This window comes from Dendropsophus ebraccatus, chromosome 10 (assembly GCF_027789765.1).
Source record: "Dendropsophus ebraccatus isolate aDenEbr1 chromosome 10, aDenEbr1.pat, whole genome shotgun sequence".
Taxonomy (NCBI): domain Eukaryota; kingdom Metazoa; phylum Chordata; class Amphibia; order Anura; family Hylidae; genus Dendropsophus; species Dendropsophus ebraccatus.
In genome coordinates this window covers 4,463,501-4,482,772 of record NC_091463.1, presented here as the reverse complement: position 1 = coordinate 4,482,772, position 19,272 = coordinate 4,463,501, and the positions used below count along the sequence as shown (strand labels likewise).

General features: G+C 45.6%; 1 long non-coding RNA gene across 1 annotated transcript in view; it reads left to right on the top strand.

Annotated features, from left to right (window-relative positions):
• Window positions 1–19,272, top strand: part of LOC138802956 (uncharacterized) — a 65,480-nt gene that overhangs the window by 28,132 nt on the left and 18,076 nt on the right. The window contains exons 2-3 of the long non-coding RNA XR_011364834.1: window positions 2,678–2,861; window positions 3,487–3,548. This is a non-coding gene — a long non-coding RNA (uncharacterized lncRNA). The remainder of the gene's footprint in view (window positions 1–2,677; window positions 2,862–3,486; window positions 3,549–19,272) is intronic.

Genomic DNA, 19,272 nt, shown 5'->3' with positions numbered 1-19,272 from the left:
TGACTCTTTCATGGTGTATCATTGTATCATGATTTTGTTTCTGATTCCTTTGGTTATTTGTGCTTAACACTTCAGTTTCTTTGGACATTGGGGTATTAGGATTTATGAGTTTTTGGATTGTTCACATCTTTTTTTTTCCACATTCTTGTCATTGTTGTATCACTTATGCTGCTAGTCCCTGCATAAGCTTATGATTGGTCAGTTTTCGCTGTGTTGGATTGGAACCGGTGAACAGTTATGCGTGTACTTTTAAATGATTTTAAATGTTTGTCCCTTTGCATACATGTCTAATAAAGATTGTATATATTTTTTCATCATTTGGAGGTGCAGTTGTCTTTTTCCAGCTGTTTTTGTTGGTAATTATAAACACTGATGTGTCCATCACAAATATGTCTTTGTTTTTTTGTAACAGAGACTTATTGTAAACTCCTACAGAGTTGTGGCACTTGTTTTAGGTGAAAGACATCTCCATCAGGTTGTTATACCTGTATGGACCTTATGAAGGGAGAAGCCTCGTGTTGTCGTGTTGTCCGCAATCTACAAAATAAACAGTTTATACCATATCCTTCGATTGGCCCTGCTGTCCCAAAGTGGATCCACCGAGAAATAGGTCTGGCACCTTCCCCTATGCCAGCTTATACCCTCTGTGCGTCTTTTAGTGTCTGTTTATTGACATTAAGTCAGTAATGCAGGGACCCCTGCACAGTGGTGGTCCGGCAGTCATCCCCAACACACATTTTGCTTTAAAAACGTGTAATGGGTGGCAATCGGCATATAAGGGCAGTAATATCAGTGGAGCTTCCTTGTGTAAGTGGGCAAAACAATGTTCAGTAATATAGGCTGGTAGTGGACCTCCAATGGACAGCCAAACTGAACAAGGCCTAAAGCCCCTATTACATGGGACAACTGTGAGGAGCTGTCAGCGCTTGATGGCTCCTCGTTCTCCGCTCGCCATGCTATTGCATGTGGTGGCAGCGAGCGGGTGAGAGTCGGGGTGGGGGGCTGCCCGGGTGATCGCTTGATTGTCCGGGCAGCTCATAGCATATAGCAGAGGTCTGCTGCCGCTGGTCCTATTCCACGGAGCGACTTCAACAGATCGTTGCTTTATGAGTCGTTTGTCTTTCAACATGTTGAAAGACAGACAACTACAACGATCAGCCAACATCGTTCATGTCGGCTGATCGTTGTGTTCTATTACACAGGACGATTATCGTCCGTAACGGGCGATATCGGGCGAATGCGGCCAATGATCGTTCCGTGTAATAGCGCCTTGAGGCTGGGTTCACACTACGTATATTTCAGTCAGTATTGTGGTCCTCGTATTGCAACCAAAACCAGGAGTGGATTAAAACACACAGAAAGGCTCTGTTCACACAATGTTGAAATTGAGTGGATGGCCGCCATTTAATGGCAAATATTTGCTGTTATATTGAAATAATGGCCGTTATTTACCGTTATATGGCGGCCATCCACTCAATTTCAACATTGTGTGGACATGGCCTTTCTGTGTTTTTAATCCACTTCTGGTTTTGGTTGCAATATGAGGACCACAATACTGACTGAAATATACTTAGTGTGAACCCAGCCTTACTGTGTGCCGTAGAAAACCATTATCTTTGTTGCCGAGATATCATACAAGCTTAGCTCTGCTTCAATAATGCGGAAATGCTGAGGAACGCTTAGTTTATGTAGCATAAGATGCTTTTATAGTGTCTAGCATAAAGACTACACTTCCCAGGATGCATATCACCAGAGCGAGCTCGGGAGAAGCTGATCAGGCAGGGGACACTGGGAGGTTTCAGCACTTACTTTAGACCAGAGCTGTATTCACAATTCTTCAGTGCTAAGAACTAAAGATGCATGATGTAGTTACAGAGTGCATGAAAACGGTAAAATGGGAAGAGATTTCATGCTTATACATAGATTTTACCTAAATTCACACGCAGAATTATTAATATTAAAGCAGAAGAACATAATAAACAAAGTATACTTACCTGTTCTCATGGCCTGTAGTCCTGCTTCTGAGTCTGGCTGACAGCTGCTGCCCGCCTGCAGCTCTTTTGTAATGTCACATACCTGGCTGCCAGCTCAGCCAATAAGTGACTGAGGTGGAACACTTGCTTAGGTGGGCAATCGCTTGCAGCTGAAAGAGTTGCAGTTGCAGCTGAAAGAGCCGGGTATATGACGTACCCGAATTCCAGCTGAAAACCGCATCCGTCAGCAGGACACGGCAGCAGTGCAATGGAAGGACAGGTAAGTATACATTGTTTATTAGGTTTCCCCTTACTGGCCTTGCTTTTTTTTTATTTTTTTTATTTTAATGGAGCTTCCCATTCGAGGGCCCTTGCACATGAAAGAGAAATCCCATTGAAGCAATAGGACAGGCAGAATGATAAGCGGAATCCACCGCTCAGGCTCCGCTAATAAATTCTGCCTCTTTTACTCAGTGTGCCAGGGTCCTAAGTATTGGTACTATGTATGACAGTAGTTTAGTTCTGTTTTGGGGAAACATTGATCCTACTAAATTATAAACTCGTATACAAGTATGGATATGGGCTGGATGGGTTATCATTGCCAAACCGGTGCCGGCAAACTGCCCCATGCAGGAAACGAGCGGCCCCCAAGTGTTTTGTGTACTTTCTGTTTTTTATGTGTGTTTCTCTCCTCTTCTCTCCAGTGTAATCCTACTACGTGTCATCATCTACTTCTGGACAATGTGGAGCTCGGCACACTCCCTTCCGCTAAAACATTTTTCATGCTGAGGATTTGTGCTATTCCATATGTCATCACACAGAGACGATATACAGATGTTACTGATGTCATACGACAAAGATGTTCCCAGTTATAGCCACTTCTTAAAGGTAAATCACAATAATAGCTGATACTTGTCGATTTGCAGTTGTAGCAGTATTTCCATCTCTTAAAGGGAACCCGTCACCACTATAACACATAGAACGCTGTAAGCAGCTGCTAAAGCGTTTTCTTACCGTACTTTGTGTGCCATGCTTCTAGGGGGTATATAGGAAAATATGTTCTTTTATTCCAGCACGGCTATCGTTCTGTGTAATATGGTGAACGATTTCAGGGAGCTTTTGTTTGTGATCGATCGTTAATCATTAAAAATTGCTTGGTCTAATAGGACCCCTTGAAATAACTTCTATAGGTAAATCATAAGGGCCAAGCAACTGGGTGTTGAGCCATTGGGTAGGAGCCGAATTCAGTATATTATTCCTCTAATAACTCAAAGAACTGCCCACGTTCTCATAATATAAAGTCTTTACAGGTTGACTGTAACTAGTAAAAGAGGTTGAGTACTGGTAGCTTTATGAATGGGGAATGGATCGATGTATTAATGGCTTAGGTAGTAAGACTTCAGGAGCTCTTCACTCACAGTGCGTTTAGAAGCCATCTGCTGAGCTCATTATGGCATGTAGCGGCACAATGTAACAGCGGAGGTCTTGTCTGCCGCTCTTATTACTATTGCAGATGGTTACTGACATAACTTCTTAATGATTCAAGAGATGGGGAAGTCTGTGAACGTTTCCTCGGTAAGTTCATCTGCACCAATCACTGTTCTGTTCCTTTAAAGTGTACCTGTCAAATTTTTTTTCAGAAATCAAAAGTACAGATGATTTTAAGAAACTTTGTAATTGGGTTTATTAGTTGAAAAAAATTTTTTTATCATGAAAAAGCAGTTTGAAGCTCTCCCCCTGTCTTCGTTGTTCTCTATGAAGAGGGGAGGGGTGGAGGGAGATAAGGGACCAACATAGAACAACAAAGAGTTCATTTACATCTACATCACCGGGCTATCTCCTCTGATGTCAGCACTGACCTCTGAATACCAGCTTTTATACAGCTCCCGCTGTGTAATCCTTTGTTCTCTACTCTCAGCTGGCGACAAATCTCCCTCCTTCCTCCCCCCCCCCCCCTCCCCTCTCCATAGCTCAGACAGGATCCAAACGATGTAAAACAGTTGAGATTTCCTGATAATGAGCAATAGATGACAGAAAGGGGGGGGCAGATAATTAATGCAGATAATTGCAGATTTGCCTAATAATAAACCCAATTACAATGTTTCTTAAAATCGCCTGGACTATTGATTTCTGCAAAAAAAAATTTAACAGTGACATTTTAAATCCATCACCCTAATCATTGCAGTTTTATAGTGAGGTACATGGTGATCTGACCAGTCCCCATCCATTGTCCCTGGATATTATAGTGAGGTACATGGTGATCTGACCAGTCCCCATCCATTGTCCCTGTATATTATAGTGAGGTACATGGTGATCTGACCAGTCCCCATCCATTGTCCCTGTATATTATAGTGAGGTACATGGTGATCTGACCAGTCCCCATACATTGTCCCTGGATATTATAGTGAGGTACATGGTGATCTGACCAGTCCCCATACATTGTCCCTGTATATTATAGTGAGGTACATGGTGATCTGACCAGTCCCCATACATTGTCCCTGTATATTATAGTGAGGTACATGGTGATCTGACCAGTCCCCATCTATTGTCCCTGGATATTATAGTGAGGTACATGGTGATCTGACCAGTCCCCATCCATTGTCCCTGTATATTATAGTGAGGTACATGGTGATCTGACCAGTCCCCATCCATTGTCCCTGGATATTATAGTGAGGTACATGGTGATCTGACCAGTCCCCATCCATTGTCCCTGGATATTATAGTGAGGTACATGGTGATCTGACCAGTCCCCATCCATTGTCACCTATAATGGTGAGGTATATGGTGATCTGACCAGTCCCCATCCATTGTCCCTGTATATTATAGTGAGGTACATGGTTATCTGACCAGTCCCCATCCATTGTCCCTGTATATTATAGTGAGGTATATGGTGATCTGACCAGTCCCCATCCATTGTCCCTGGATATTATAGTGAGGTACATGGTGATCTGACCAGTCCCCATCCATTGTCACCTATAATGGTGAGGTATATGGTGATCTGACCAGTCCCCATCCATTGTCCCCTATATATTATAGTGAGGTACATGATGATTTGACCAGTCCCCATCCATTGTCCCTGTATATTATAGTGAGGTACATGGTGATCTGACCAGTCCCCTTCCATTGTCCCTGTATATTATAGTGAGGTACATGGTGATCTGACCAGTCCCCATACATTGTCACCTATAATGGTGAGGTACATGGTGATCTGACCAGTCCCCATCCATTGTCCCTGTATATTATAGTGAGGTACATGGTGATCTGACCAGTCCCCATCCATTGTCCCTGGATATTATAGTGAGGTACATGGTGATCTGACCAGTCCCCATACATTGTCCCTGTATATTATAGTGAGGTACATGGTGATCTGACCAGTCCCCATACATTGTCCCTGTATATTATAGTGAGGTACATGGTGATCTGACCAGTCCCCATACATTGTCCCTGTATATTATAGTGAGGTACATGGTGATCTGACCAGTCCCCATCCATTGTCCCTGGATATTATAGTGAGGTACATGGTGATCTGACCAGTCCCCATCCATTGTCCCTGTATATTATAGTGAGGTACATGGTGATCTGACCAGTCCCCATCCATTGTCCCTGGATATTATAGTGAGGTACATGGTGATCTGACCAGTCCCCATACATTGTCCCTGTATATTATAGTGAGGTACATGGTGATCTGACCAGTCCCCATCCATTGTCACCTATAATGGTGAGGTATATGGTGATCTGACCAGTCCCCATCCATTGTCCCCTATATATTATAGTGAGGTACATGATGATCTGACCAGTCCCCATCCATTGTCCCTGTATATTATAGTGAGGTACATGGTGATCTGACCAGTCCCCATCCATTGTCCCTGTATATTATAGTGAGGTACATGGTGATCTGACCAGTCCCCATACATTGTCACCTATAATGGTGAGGTACATGGTGATCTGACCAGTCCCCATCCATTGTCCCTGTATATTATAGTGAGGTACATGGTGATCTGACCAGTCCCCATACATTGTCCCTGGATATTATAGTGAGGTACATGGTGATCTGACCAGTCCCCATCCATTGTCCCTGTATATTATAGTGAGGTACATGGTGATCTGACCAGTCCCCATACATTGTCCCTGTATATTATAGTGAGGTACATGGTGATCTGACCAGTCCCCATCCATTGTCCCTGGATATTATAGTGAGGTACATGGTGATCTGACCAGTCCCCATCCATTGTCCCTGTATATTATAGTGAGGTACATGGTGATCTGACCAGTCCCCATACATTGTCCCTGTATATTATAGTGAGGTACATGGTGATCTGACCAGTCCCCATCCATTGTCCCTGGATATTATAGTGAGGTACATAGTGATCTGACCAGTCCCCATCCATTGTCCCTGGGTATGATACGGGGGGCACATGGTGGCCCTTCTGCTGCCTCGGGCCCCATGCGGCTGTATCGGTTGCAGAGGCTATATGTCCACCCCTGCTCCAAATGAATGGAAGCCGCAGTAGACAAGGCTGTATTCTGCAGAGGCCTCTTTAGGGTATGTTCACAAATACAGGCAGCATATATAGGACATGAACATACCCTTAAAGGGGTTATCCAGTGCTACAAAAACATGGCCACTTTCTTCCAGAGACAGCCCCACTCTTGTCTCCAGCTTGGGTGGGGTTTTGCTGCTCAGTGCCATTAAAGTGAATGGAGCTTAATCGCAAACCGCACCTGAACTAGAGACAAGAGTCGTGTTGTCTCTGAAAGAAAGTGGCCATGTATTTTTAGCACTGGATAATCCCTCTAAAGGGAATCAGCTGCAATGCAGTTTCCAAACCAATGTGACTGTTAGAGCAGGGAGACACTGTGTACCTTCAGTATATCCATCTGTGCTTCCACCTGACTGTGCTCAGGGCTCAGCTTTTAGCTTGTTGTCATGAAGTATGGTCAGGGATCATTCCATGGTCATTTACTATGTTTTTGAAGAACAGATGGATAATATAGAACGCATCATGTGTCTCCTGCCCTAACAGCATCAAACATGTCGGTGGGTTACAGCCTGAACGATTCACTTCAGGTTTATTGTTGGAACGTATTGATTATTGCATCACATTATATAGTTTACTACCGTATCAGTTTCCAAATAGCTACAAAAGTTGCTTTGTCGTTGAACCGTAAGTCGTCTTAGCATCATAAAAGACAGCGGCTCATAACCTATGTGCATTGTCAGTAGAACGGCACGTTGTGGCTGCAAGGCTTCATACATGTTAGTATTGGATACAGCAAATGTTCTGTGGCTACATATTGAAATCTTGTATGGCTGAGCTTTGTATTCTGTACATGATCGGAGGAGCAGATTGTCTGCATTTCTTTATGGGGTATAAGGACAGGGAGGCTTCTCTGTACAGTAAGATGTCAGCTGGTGCAGCTTTACTTATTTCGAGAACCTTGGCAGCCTCCTAAGGAGCAGCATACGGAATGGCATCATGTTTTTGTCCTGCTGCTGGAACCGTAAGAAGCCAATCTTTTCTTTGGCTTCATCATCCCTTGGCTTTCATTTTTTAGAGCAAAAAGAGAGATGGAAGCCAGAGTCAAAGTCGTATGCTTGAGAAAACATTACTTCCCAAGTGTGGGCTTAAACTTCTAAACTTTGTATTTTTCTGTTTTAGAAGTTTTGTGTTGTAATTAACCTCTTGTATCTAATTTTTTCATAGTTTCTTGATAGTTCTTGTACTAATACTGTAGCGGGATCATCTGTTTATCCGACCCTCCAGACGTCCCATCCATGTTTCACTTAGCAGTTTATTCTGCCACCCCAGGCTAGGTAGGATAACAGATGTCTGCCTGGAGGGTCTAGTGTTCTTCACCATGGACAGTATGATGTAACTTACTGAAACACGTAACCATTATTAGACGGCTGACATTAACCTCGCAGCTGGTTTTGTAAAATTTTTTACCCCTTTAAGTAATTAAATACACTGGATGACACAGAACGGCGTCTGCATTTCGTCATTTTGCTTTGTATTTTGTTATTTAAATGGTGGAAATAGAGAGTCCGTGAATACTGACGTCCGGGGCAGTGTTCTCACAAATAGCCTTACACTTACCGCCTTGCACTTTATACATTGTCGCTGGAACTGATGGGATTTATGTGTTGTTTATCAGGTCCTGTCTTTCCTTCCCGGCTAATGGGGAAAGCATATCTGGTGCCTGTGGACATGGCTGCCATCCCATAGATTTCCATCTGCAGATGACTGTCAGCACTACAGGCCTTTATTGTCCATGTCGGATTTTCTCGCAATTCACTTGCTTTGCTGCAATCAGAACATGAAACATGATGAAGAGTTATTGTTTGTGAGGACAAGGGCCTGTATGTCATGTGACTTTTTTTTATTTTTTTTTTATTTTTTTATTATTATTATTATTATTATTATTATTATTATTATTATAAATTCTTTATCAACATCTTTGACAGGTTAGCATTGGGGATGCAGCCCCATAATAGTACACATATAAGGCGGGTACCACATACAATAGTACCGGAGTGCTAGTCCTATCCAGACCCAAAAACTACCATGGTATACAAAAAGAAAAAAAGATCCAGAAAAACAAGGTCTGCACCTCCACAATATAGTAAGTATTCTTTATTTAAATCCAATCCAAAAAAGACACAAGATTAAAAACCTTTAAAAACACACACATGATCCTAACACTGGCCCCAATAAGGCACAGTGAGAAACTGATCCACCCCACATGATAATACAGAGACAGCAAATATAATGAACAAATTATAATATAGTGCAAAAAATTTGTATGTAAACTATCTAACCCTATAGTTAAGTGCCACAAAGTGCAAGTGCATATAGAGAAGTGAAACAAGGCAATATCCTAAAGAAAAAGTTTAGATTTTACTCACCGAAATCTCTTCTTTCCATGACGTCCCAAGGCAGCACAACAGAGGGTTAACATTATTTCTCTTTTCCTACTAACAGAAGAACCAATCATAGTAATACAAGTATACTAGCAATTAAGAGTAATTAGCACAAGGCACCTCCCCCTTAGCTATATAACACCCTAGAGAACACACATCAGCGTGAAGTATGCAGCAATATTATTTAATGAGGGTGGGTAGCTTGTGCTGCCTTGGGACGTCATGGAAAGAAGAGATTTCGGTGAGTAAAATCTAAACTTTCCATTCGTCCCTTCGGCAGCACAACAGAGGGACATATAAAGCAATGGAAATAGAGGGAGGGTTTTTACGTAGTCGCCAGTTCCAGCACACTCCTGCCAAAGGACGCCTCTCTGTTAGGAAGGACATCTATCCTGTAGTGCTTGATGAAGGTCCCTGGTGATGACCATGAAGCTGCTCTGCAGATTTGGTCCATGGACACTTGTGCTAGTTCCGCCCAGGAAGTAGCTGTCGATCTGGTTGAATGAGCTCTGATGCCTTCTGGTGCCGATAGACCTGAGGACGAGTAGCATTGGGCAATGGTGCCCTTAATCCACCGGGCTAATGATGCTTTGGACGCTGATTTTCCCTTGTTGGGCCCAGCATATTGGAGAAAAAGACAGTCCGAGCGTCTAAAGTCCTTTGTTTTATCCAGATAGCCTAAGACAGCACGCTTAACATCTAGGGTATGGAGTTTGGCATGAGTCTCATTCTGGGGGTCTGGAAAAAAATCTGGCAGAAAAATCTCTTGATTGATATTGGTGAGGGATGCCACCTTAGGGAGAAAAGAGGGTCTCATACGGAGGATTAGGCAGTCTTGCATAACTCTCAGAAACGGATGTTCCGCTGAGAGAGCTTGTATCTCTCCTACCCTCTTGGCTGAGGTGATGGCCACCAAAAATAGAGTCTTCCAGGATATAGATCTGATGTCCGCTGTCTGAAAAGGCTCAAATGGAGGTTGAGACAGAGCCTCTAACACCAATGGCAAGTCCCAGGAAGGTAAAGGACTCTTGACCGGAGGGCGAAGATTCTTTAGAGCTCTAAAAAATTTTGTGACCAGAGTCGAGTTAGAGAAAGCACCGTCAAAATGATGATTAATCGCAGAAAAATGGACTCTTAGAGTGTTAAACTTGAGGCCCATGTTGAAACCTTCTTTGAGAAATTCCAAGACATGCGAAACAGATGGAGAGAGGATATTACGGAGATTACACCAAGAGTTAAATTTCTTCAGGATACGGCTGTAAACTTTTACCGTAGCGGGCCTATGTGCGGCCGACAGGATGTGCATGACGTCCTCCGATAACCCTATAGACTGAAGGGTTAGCCTGTCAGTAGCCACGCCGTCAGTCTCAGTCTCTCCGGACATGGATGGTAAAGGCCTGCTTGTAAGAGAATGTCCGGTCTCAACGGGATTTCCCAGAATCGCCCCTTGGCCAGAGACACAGCCAGGGGAAACCATGCCCTCCTGGGCCAGTAAGGTAGGATCGCCAGGACTGAGGCCTTGTCCCCTTTGACTTTGGTCAGAACTTTCATGATCAGAGGAAATGGTGGGAAGACATAGATGAATTTTTGACTCCAAGGGATTGATAGACCGTCCAGGAAGTCTGGCTTGTCTGCCCTGTATATTGAGCAAAAAGTTCTCGTCTTGCGATTGAGTCTCGTCGCCATTACGTCCAGCTGAGGTTCCCCGAACATGTTGACTAGATGAGAAAACACCTCCGGATGAAGACTCCATTCCGCTGGATTCAGCTGCTCTCTGCTCAGAAGGTCTGCTTGAATGTTGAGAGACCCTCTGATATGAACTGCATGAAGGTCTAGGAGATGATCCTCTGCCCACGACATTAGGAGACTGCACTCCTCCATTAGACCTGGGGACCTGGTGCCTCCCTGCTTGTTCACATAAAACACTGCAGGGAGGTTGTCCGACTGAATTAGGATGCATTGGTGATGGACCAGAGGAGCGAAATGACGCAGGGCTAGGCGGATCGCTCGCAGTTCCCTGCGGTTGGACGAGTACGAGGCTTCTTGTCTGGACCACCTTTTTTGGACCCACCTGCAGTTCAAGTGGGCCCCCCAACCTATGGCTGACGCATCTGTGGTCAGTACCAGACGCGGGGTACTGGACATAGACTTCCCCACCGAGATCTTGTCTGGCCGGAGCCACCATGTGAGATCTGACCTCGTGGGGGGCGATAGTCTTAACAACCTGTCCAGCCCCCAAGGCCTCCTGTTCCACTGCGTGAGGATGTCGAGCTGCAGTGGCCTGAGGTGAGCTCTGGCCCAAGGAACAGCGTCTAGCGAAGACGTCATAAGCCCCAGAACGCTCATGGCAGAGCGAACCGTCACCTCTGGTCCCCGAAGCAAGTGAGAGATTTCTGTCACCAATCGTTCCGATCTCTCCGAAGAGAGAAACAGTTTCATCAAGATCGAGTTGATGTTGAAGCCCAGGAACCTGCAAACTCTTGCTGGAGTGAGGCACGATTTTTGTCTGTTGACGATGAAGCCATGATTCTCTAGAGTCTCCTGAGTCAGACGTAGATGTTGAATCAGAACTGCTGGAGAGGAGGCCTTGACCAGCCAGTCGTCCAAGTATGGTATGATATAGACTCCCCGGAGTCTGAGGTGGGCAGCCAAGATTACCGCAACCTTGGTAAAGACCCGGGGAGCGGACGACAGGCCGAAAGGGAGGCAGGTAAACTGATAGTGACGCGTCTGGTCTCCTGATGAAATTGCGACCCTTAGGAACCTCCGATGACTTCTGAGGATCGGCACATGTAGATAGGCGTCCTTGAGGTCCAGGGTCGCCATATAGTCGTCTTGATGCAGGACTGCGGCGACTGATCTTATTGACTCCATCCTGAAGTGTTTCTTTACCAGGAAGGTGTTCAGGAATGTTAAGTCTATTACCAGCCTCCAAGAACCCCCTTTTTTGGGGACGGCGAAAACCCGTGAGTAGACGCCGAAGCCTCTTTGGTGTCGAGGAACTTCCTCGAGGGCTCCCTTCTTCACAAAATCTTGAACAAGGCCGAGGACATGAGGACCGCTGTGATTGCGGAAGAAGGTGTTTGGGGGTATACTGGCCAACTCTAGGGAGTAGCCCCTGCTGATGACAGAGCGGACCCAGGAGTCTGATGATGTTTGAAACCAGACTGCAGCAAACTGAGCGAGTCTGGCCCCCACGATCCTCCTGGCGTCAGAAGGATGAGCCCTTTGTTCCTCCCGAAGAGGGCTTTTTCTTATATGAGGATGATGTATTGGCCTGGTAATTGGACTTATTCTGCTTGTACTTTTGCTGAAACCTTTTTCTAGCTGGAGACCTCCGAAAGGGCTTCTGCTGCGGACGAAACCTAGGCTTCCTTGGGGGCTGAGGAAAATCCACCCCTTTCTTAGAGCTCATACCCTCCAGGATGGGGGTAAGTTGAGGGCCAAAAAGGTTCCCAGCCTGAAATGGCAAGGAACAAAAATGGTTCTTGGAAGAAACATCCCCTTGCCATTCCTTCAACCACAATGCCCTCCTTGCCGCTGTGGACGAGGCCAACAACTTAGCGTTAAGGCGGATCATGTCCAGGGGGTAGTCCGACAGGAACTCGGCAGCCAGTTTCATATCAGGGATATCTTTTAGAATATCCTCCCGTCGGACCCCATCCTTGAGATCCTTGGACAACCGGCTCAGCCAGACCCTGAGTGCTCTACTGACCGACACAGAAGCGATAGAAGCTTTAACAGCTTGGGCGGCCCCCTGGTATATCCGCTTAAGAGAACCATCTGCCCGCCTGTCCATCTGGTCTCTCAGAAGCGCAGACTCGTCAGAAGGAAACATAGACTTTTTGGACAACCTGGCGACCGCCAAATCAACACTGGGAGTGGAATCCCACGCTTCTGAACACCCAGGGTCTAACTTATAGACCGACTTAAACCTGGAACCTAGATCCGCCTTTTTCTCTGGTTTCGCCCACTCGGCCTGCATGAGGAGGTCCAACAGCGGTTGGTTGGGCAGGGCGTGATGGGAACTCTCTGAAAAATAAAAAAGAGCCTCTTTTTTTGGAAGCTTGGAAGAACTAGGTTCACCCTCCACTGTTTTTTTAACTGCACTGATCAGAGTAGCCACTTGATCTTTCTGCAGCAAATAATAATCATCAGGGAGACCTCGATCCGGGGTACCTTTGTCAGAGTCGGCCTCAGAGACCGAGTCCTCCTCATCCTGAGAGGACTGGCATGGTGAGGAGAGAACAGAAGCCGGGACAAGGGCTTGAGACATCGGTACCTCATGATGACGTTTTTGTACCTCATTGAAGATTCCGGAAAGCTGGTTTTTAAACCATCCCATGAATTCTTTGGCTTCTGACTGCATGCTACCGTGAGGAACCGGGGCAGCGCAATTCTGGCAGACATCAGAAGCGCAGTCGTCTGGCAGAGGTTGGTTGCAGCTGCGACACATCCTGTGTCTGTCCTTGCGTCTCCTTTTCCCCGATGAGGAATGGTCCCGCTGGTTGTCCATCCTAATGTGCACAAAGTAGGCACTCCTGGCAGAGTGCTGGGAGCTAATCCTAGTCCCCAGCACCTTTAAATCTCCTTCCCGGGCAAATGAGGAGGCCGGACTTGCCAAAAACCAGCCAACCGCGGTATTCGGCCCTGATGACGTCACCACAGGAAGTCAGGTTGCCACATGACCGGAAGTGGGGCAGACGCTCAGCAGAGTGCAGCCATGGAGACAGGAAGTGGGGCAGACACTCAGCAGAGTGAAGCCATAGAGACAGGAAGTGGGGCAGAGAACTCCAGAGTGAGCAGAGCCTAGTCCCGGAAAGACCCCCGCACCCGCCGATACTACAAGTGCGGGGACCGGAGCCAAGCCCCACCCCCTCCCGGAGCCCACCGCACGTATAGTCAGCCAGGAGTATCCAAAAGTTTGTGGCGCAGCGCCATGTTCAGGAGAGGGTATGTCCCACACACAGCGATACTCCATGTGCCGGACCCCTCCCCCTGCAAATACACGGCATGGCTGCGGGGCGACAGACTATCAGCAACCCTGCTGTAGAAAGAGCCCAGCCACTGCATCACCGGAGACCCTCCCCAGAGAGTAGAGCCGGGAGCAATACCCTTACCTCCTAGACCTCAACAGGATCAGAGGTATGTGCAGGGACCGGCTGAGCCGAGGACCCCCTCAGTATGCCAGGGGTTTCTGAATAAGCGAAGGTTCTTCTTAGCAGAAAAAAACAGAAGAAAAAAACACGCTGATGTGTGTTCTCTAGGGTGTTATATAGCTAAGGGGGAGGTGCCTTGTGCTAATTACTCTTAATTGCTAGTATACTTGTATTACTATGATTGGTTCTTCTGTTAGTAGGAAAAGAGAAATAATGTTAACCCTCTGTTGTGCTGCCGAAGGGACGAATGGAAAGGAAAATAAGTATACAAAAAAGTAAGGAAACACAGATTAAAGGATAAACAAACAAATAATGTATACAATCACAATTGCTGTCTCACGGATGGATCAGGCAGATTAACCCCACGCATTCCGTCACGTGGACTTCGTCAGCCCCATAATAGGACAATGTGAGGTAAGTGTTGGGGACGCAGCCCTATAATAGCACAATGTGAGGTCAGCGTTGGGGACGCAGCCCCATAATAACACAATGTGAGGTCAGTGTTGGGGACGCAGCCCCATAATAACACAATGTGAGGTCAGTGTTGGGGACGCAGCCCCATAATAACACAATGTGAGGTCAGTGTTGGGGACGCAGCCCCATAATAACACAATGTGAGGTCAGTGTTGGGGACGCAGCCCCATAATAACACAATGTGAGGTCAGTGTTGGGGACGCAGCCCCATAATAACACAATGTGAGGTCAGTGTTGGGGACGCAGCCCCATAATAACACAATGTGAGGTCAGTGTTGGGGACGCAGCCCCATAATAACACAATGTGAGGTCAGCTTTGGGGACGCAGCCCTATAATAACACAATGTGAGGTCAGCGTTGAGGACGCAGCCCTATAATAGCACAATGTGAGGTCAGCTTTGGGGACTCAGCCCTATAATAGTACAATGTGAGGTCAGCGTTGGGGACGCAGCCCCATAATAACACAATGTGAGGTCAGCGTTGGGGACGCAGCCCTATAATAGTACAATGTGAGGTCAGCGTTGGGGACGCAGCCCTATAATAGTACAATGTGAGGTCAGCGTTGGGGACGCAGCCCTATAATAGTACAATGTGAGGTCAGTGTTGGGGACGCAGCCCTATAATAGCACAATGTGAGGTTAAAAGACAAACAGCTGTCAATGTATAAATAAAGCATTGGGGTGTCCCACCACTGACAATCCCACTTTTTCAAAAAGTGACTTCTCTTGTTAACTTACATTTTTCTGTATTGTAGAAGGTCTTCAATAATTGTATTGGTGTAGATGGTCCTTTTGATTACTGCAATTTTCCATTGATTTCTTCCTCAGTGGTTTTATCAAACTGCAATGGGTGAAAAGCTTAAAGTGAATGTACCATCAGATACATCGCTGTTTTTTTTTACCTGAATCGATTGGTGGCGGCATGGGGATGCTGGTGGTGTGGTCTTTTTCTTTTTGAGATGCCACCCGGTTCCCAAGCTTGGCACCAGTCTTGTCCTGAACACCAGCCGCCCCTGGAGTACCTAGGGCAAGCCTGGCGGGGAAGGGATATTGCCACAGTGGGGGCAGCTGGCCCGTCCCCGATACTCCAGGGTGGGGCAGTTCTCGGGGAAAGACGAGCGCAGGAACCGGACGGCGTTTCAAAAAAAGGACTGCACCACTGTGCTGGCGCAGATTGTTTAAGGTAAAAAAAACAAACAAACAAAAAAAAAATCAACGATGTACCTGATGGTACGTTCACTTTAAGCTAAGTTGGGCTTTAGTTAATTGCATGTCAAGTCTTTTAAACCCATAGGGGCCGTTGTTTTCGTATGCTGGTCTTAAATTATGCGTATGACTCTTAGTAAATCCGTCTGGCAGTGTGCCCGACCCTTCACCCGCCGCAACAAATCATCATAAATGAGGTGCGGGTGGAGGCCACGCCTCTTCCTCGCCTTGCCGCGTCGTAACCTTTGTAAATGGCCCCCATAGATTTGGCCCCTACAAACTTGAAGGGGTTATCCAGCGTTATATAAACATGGCCACTTTCTTCCAGAGACAGCAGCACTCTCACGGGTTTTGCAACTCTGTTACATTATGGTGCATTTACATAGCCAGATTTATGTGACAGATTATTGAAGTCAAAGCCAGGAATCTCGTCTTTTCTTTATGACCTGTTTTCGGTTTATAGTCTGTTCCTGGCTTTGGCTTCAATAATCTGTCACATAAATCTGGCTGTGTAGACACAAGTGATAACCTCTTCAGTGCATTGTAGTCTGCCATCTACTATGCCTGCCCTTGATCCCAGGCTGAGGCCTTGTGTGTTCTGCACGATAATTTAGTCCTCATTATTGACCAATCACTTGGCTTCCTATCTTGGTGGCTGCCACCAGAACTTCCCACTTACATAACTTTTTTTATAGATCTTGGTCTTGTTCCATAGGACTACACCTACTGGTTTCCCAGCAATCTTGTACAAGTTGCTTGTCTGATCTTTAGAGTGGTTAACCAGCAGGAAAGTGGAATAATGTTGATAAAGCTCGCTTGTCATGGGAGGTTGTCTGCATGAATACAGGAGCGCTCCTTACAGTGTTAGAACAGCTGCACTAGACAAACAGCAGCGCTTCCTACTTAAAGGGGTTCTCCAGGAATAACAAATACAGTTTATTGAACAGAGCCCACTAAATGGTCCTGTATAGACATGCTCCATGTATACAAATACAGGAGTGCCTGTGGCCATAGTCCTTGAGTTCAGCTCTTGGGGGCTGGCTGCATAGAAGATGTTATAAAATGTGTGCACTTGGTGTGCTCGCTGTAATAAACGTTGCGTTTCCATGTTTCGTCCTCTGTGGTTATTGTCCTGTTTCCAGATTGAATGGGAACATCTAATTGAAATAACTTGGCAGCATTTGCAGAGTTTTAACGTAAAGCGGAAACAATGTGACGTGTAGAAAGGAGTCGGCTTTAGCCATATGGTGTGGATCAAACTCCCAGTGTGCAGTGATTTTTATCCTTATTTGAATTTTTTAGTATAGTATAACAATTACATGTAATCAGAGAAAAGCTAAATTGGGCGCCCACTGCTATTGATTTTTCTATTGAAAACAATAGGATGCAGATTTTGCATAGAAAACATGTGTGCACAAGGCCTTCTTATCAGTATTTTCTGTCTACAAGGTCGCTGCTACATCAGTGTACTGCAAAGCCTGAAATATGCATCAGTAACCCCAGCACCCCTGCACCACAGACATCCAGGACGTAGAAGGGGTGTTCCTCCTGCCTTGTCTCTACGTCCCTCACTTAGCACAGCTGTCACCGACACCTCTGAACTCGCCGCTCCAGTGACAGCCTGCTCAGCCAATCCTGACTTGGTAAGTGGCTTTGGCGGCTCTGTCCCATCTTAGTAAATGATTTGCTGAGCGGGCTGTCACATGTCGAGATGAGTTCACATGTTTATATGGAGATGGTTTGATGCAAATCTGTAGGGATTTTAACCTGTGTGGACTGAAATATGTTACATATTTGCTGTAAAAACCCAAGGTTCAGGGCCCTTTTACACAGAAAGATTATTGTGCCAAAAATCGTTATATTTAGAGATGAGCAAATTAACATTACAAACAAAGCGAATAAGTTTGTTTGCTCGGCAGTCGGCTTATAGGTCTTTTATCTCCATGCCGCTCCCTGCCGCTCCACACCAAGTACCTGGAAAAGCTGGACCCAGTCCTGGGAAACTTCGCCCAGTTTCCCAGGACTGGATCCAGCTTTTCCGTGCACCTGGGGTGAAAAAACAGATGAGCCCATGTAGTCTGGTCCAGTGGGAGGCTGAAAGCTTCGAGACAGATGCCAATTGCCCCATTTAAGGGGGAAGATTCCTTCCCAATTCCACATCTGTCAAAAACAATCCCAAGATCACTGTCCTAGCTTGAAATTTAGTATCCAGAATTCTAACAAACTTTTTTCTTTTTTTTTTAAGAAGGGCATCCAAGCCCTTCTTAAAATTATTTGATAAACCATCAATCCATTGTGTGAGCTCCATAGTCTTGCTGCTTTTAAGGTGCCCACACACCTTATATTAAAGTCGCCTGAACCTGCTGCCACTGGTTGAGGTAAGCAGGTGCCAGAGCTGCCTGGTTGCAGCTTACCCTTCCGTCCCCATGAAAGTTTGGCCATGCCAGATGCCTGCCACTGGTCACTACAATTAACTTTACTGTCTGCCATAATTCCTACCTCTTTTTCTCTGGCAGATTCACCAATTCTTTTATTATTGAGTCCAGAATTGTAGAATGTGCTTCCTTGGCCCCAGTGCATAACCTTTACATTTATCCACATTAAACTGACTGTACCATTTCTATGGCCAGGCCGCCCACTTTCCCAAATCCTTCTATTCAAGGCCTTGTTGCTCTTCTCTCAGGAATCGGCCTTGGATTTTTAGCACAGAATTACGTTCCATAATTGTGTCCGCAATTGCGTACTTGAGTTACTGCCCATTGATTTCTATTGAGCTATTCACATGATCCGTAGATTACAAGTAGGCAATCTGGTCCACAAAAAAGACATGTCCTAGTGCGGATTCTGCAATAGAAGTCAATGGGACCCGCTATTTTTCACCTTTTGGCATTTGTATCATCTGCAATACAGACTGGATACAATTTACCTGATCAACTTTAATAAACTAGTAACTTAAAGATATGGATTGCGGATGCACTACGCATGGCCTGCCGATGCACAATTCGTATTTTTAGCGGATTGCAAACGTTTATAGTGGAAAGAATATATGGGCCAGAAAAAAAAAACACTGAACGTGTGAATGAGGCCTAAGGGTCCTATTCAAGATAGCGATTATCTGCGAAATCAGGACAATTCGGGCAGATATCATTGGCTTCTCACTGTCTTTCAGCATGTTGTTAAATCATTTTCTGCTTCCCATGCATTGCTCCATGTAATAGGTGATGGGCGGCCAATGGTATATCTCTCCAGGCTCCCCGGTGTCCTCTCGCTCACTGCACCTGCAGCTAAAACTTCTGACAGGTCTCTGCAGGGACAGCCTGCTCAGCCAATCCCTGTCCTGTCTCGGCCTGTCAGTGGCAGCTGAAGTGAGCGAGATTATATATATATATATATATATATATATATATATATATATATATATATATATATATATATGCTCATAAACCAGGGCCGCCCTATCAGTTTGGCACTCGCTTACACTCCGTATCCCGCTGTCTAACAAGGCCCTAAATAGAGGATCATTATTTGACGAGAAAATA